Source organism: Triticum dicoccoides, chromosome 7B (assembly GCF_002162155.2).
Source record: "Triticum dicoccoides isolate Atlit2015 ecotype Zavitan chromosome 7B, WEW_v2.0, whole genome shotgun sequence".
Taxonomy (NCBI): Eukaryota; Viridiplantae; Streptophyta; class Magnoliopsida; order Poales; family Poaceae; genus Triticum; species Triticum dicoccoides.
In genome coordinates, this window is record NC_041393.1 from 383,301,220 (window position 1) to 383,303,958 (window position 2,739).

Below are 2,739 nucleotides of genomic sequence, written 5' to 3' on the forward strand. Positions count from 1 at the left end.
TGCTTCAGCGACCAACCCAATGATGCTGAGGTCGACACGGCTATGGCAAAGAGGTTGTACACTTGTTGCATCACTTATTACTATACATTCATGTCAATCCATTAGGGCTATTTTGGTTCAACGGAAAAACAAAGCAATAGGGAATTTTCCTATGGCACTCTACTACTCAATTATTCATGCATTTTGTTGAAAGGAATGAAGCAAAACATCCACCTAGACCTACTTTTCAAAATCCTATGCATGAAAACAAGACCAAGTGCATTAGTGGCAGAATAACATTCTAACTGTTCACGCTTTCATATGGTTTCACTTTATTTTGGCCATGTTTCTTTGCATTCCTCTGCTCTTCCAATTCCTGTGAACCAAACACCCAAGTTGACAGAAATCATGTGTTTACAAATGCTTTGTTTACCATGTGCATTCCTATCCTATTCCGGTGTTTTCCCTATCCCCACGTTTTTAGAATCATGCAAGCCAAATGAGCCCTTACAAAATTACTTCAGTTACAGGTAGGTGTCGAAGGGAACTTTGTGTGGTTTGTCCTGCTCCTGCCGCAGTCGTTCACCTCACCTGAGTTGCTCCATCGACAGAAGCATCCACCAAACCAGACATCACAACAACTGAGCGTCTTTCGCCGCCTCAGATCTCCTTCCCTGCCGCCGGCACCCACCGCAACGGCATCACCATCATCGACTCAGCAGATGAACCTGAGGAGTACACGGGTCCACAAGAGAGGTCGCACTCTTTTGTTTCTAATTATGTTATGCATTGCTTAAAATTACCTGCTACTTTATCGTCCTGTTCACCTCTTGGACTCCAAGTCAGGTCCAAATTAATGTTCAAACTTGAGTTCTAAATTAGTTGTGGGGCACATATCGAGGCAGCAATGAATAGTATCTCTGTCTAATATCTGGTTCACCTAGGGTGTGCCTATGTTGTTCATCTTGGGTGGGAAACAAATAGTAAAGCAATCATCATCTGTCTTTTTATTAAATTAAAGCAATCATCAGCCTGCTATCATTATTTTTGGATCCATCCACTGGTTGTTACCATCACTCTAAATTTCTGCATGCTCTCCTTGCATAATCTCACCATATTTTTTCGTATGCATGTCAGATATTGTACACAGTCATGCTGAACATGTAGAGAAAAACATGTAGAGAAAAAGAGAAGAGTTTTGCGCAGCAATACAATGTCATGCAGACATCGCTCCATGGTGGGTTCAATGGAAAACCCTCCCCCCCCCCTCTCCAGATTGTAATCCAGAGGAGGATATCTATTCTGAGGCGGATTCAGATGCCGCTGACCACTCCTATTTACCCCCCAAGGTGTTTGCTCTACCTTGGCATGATGTTGTTAGTCATATCATGCATATGTTTCCTTGTAGTGCCTACTTTTGACATCATATATATCATCTACTTAGTTTAGACATGTTCTGTAATGCCACCTGTTTAGTTTCTATATCATATATGGGAATTATGCAGTCTCATGTCTTTTAGCCAGCCATAATATATGTGAAATGTGCAATGCCATCCTGTTTAACCAGGAATGATATATTTGAATGATATCTTGCCCATCCTTTTCTTCATTACATTTCCATTTGTTGACAATGTTTGTACATTAAACTACTCTTCCTGTGAATCAGCCATTTGGGTGGGAGATGGAAAAATCTGAAGTGAAAATAAGGCCTTCAGAACAGACAGTGCTACCTTTCGAAGCAGATCTCTTGTTGGGTCCCAATAGTTCCTCAGAGATGGATTCAGAGATAGATGACCAGTCCTATTCCCTCATCGAGGTGTATGCTCTAACTTGGCACGGTTATACTGTTCATATCATGCATATGGTGTCTTGCATTGCATAGTTTAGACATCATATGCACAATATTCAACACCATGTTCTTAGTTCAGACATCATATCGAATGTCCTATGTTTAGCATATAAATCACATATGCGAATTAAATGATGCGATCCTGATTACTTGGATAACATGTACGTGAATTATGTCATGTGATCATGTTTAGTTATTCATCATATCTTTGAACTATGTCATGTGATCCTGTTTGGATACCTTATCTGCATTTTCCTGAGTTTGTGTCAACTTGTTATGAAATTTCCAAATAATGGTCAAAGTCGTTAGAACATTCATAACAAGTTGATACAAACTCAGAAAAATGCAAATAAGTTATCAGGATGTTCAGAAAACATCACCTACATTTGCATGTAATTTTTATTCATGAAAAAAATATTGTTTATACCTATTTATTTTTAATAATGTTAATAACATTAATTACCTCGGGTAGTTTAAACGATGCTTTTGTCCTGAATGCAAATGATATGCCCATAAAGGTAATGTTTATCTGAACATTTTGATATCTTATTTGAATTTTTCTGAGTTCGTATGAATTACTTATGAATTTTCAAAGTTTTGGTCAAATGGTCAAAGGGCATTTGAGGGACCTCGATGGAAAAAGTAAGGGCAAAACTGAGCAAGCTCGAAAAGTAAGGGCAAAACCCGTGGGTAGGAACCAACTAGGGGTAAAAATGCAATTGTCCCCTCATACAATGTTTGTACATTCAACTATGTTTCCTGTTTATCAGCCATTTGAATTGGAGCGGGTGATGCCAGTATCTAGCGGACTAAAAACACGGTCTTCAAATAAAACAGTGCTACCTCTTGGTGGAGATAGCACCCCAGTTGTACATGCACGAGAACCAGCCCTACCACACATAACCTAAACT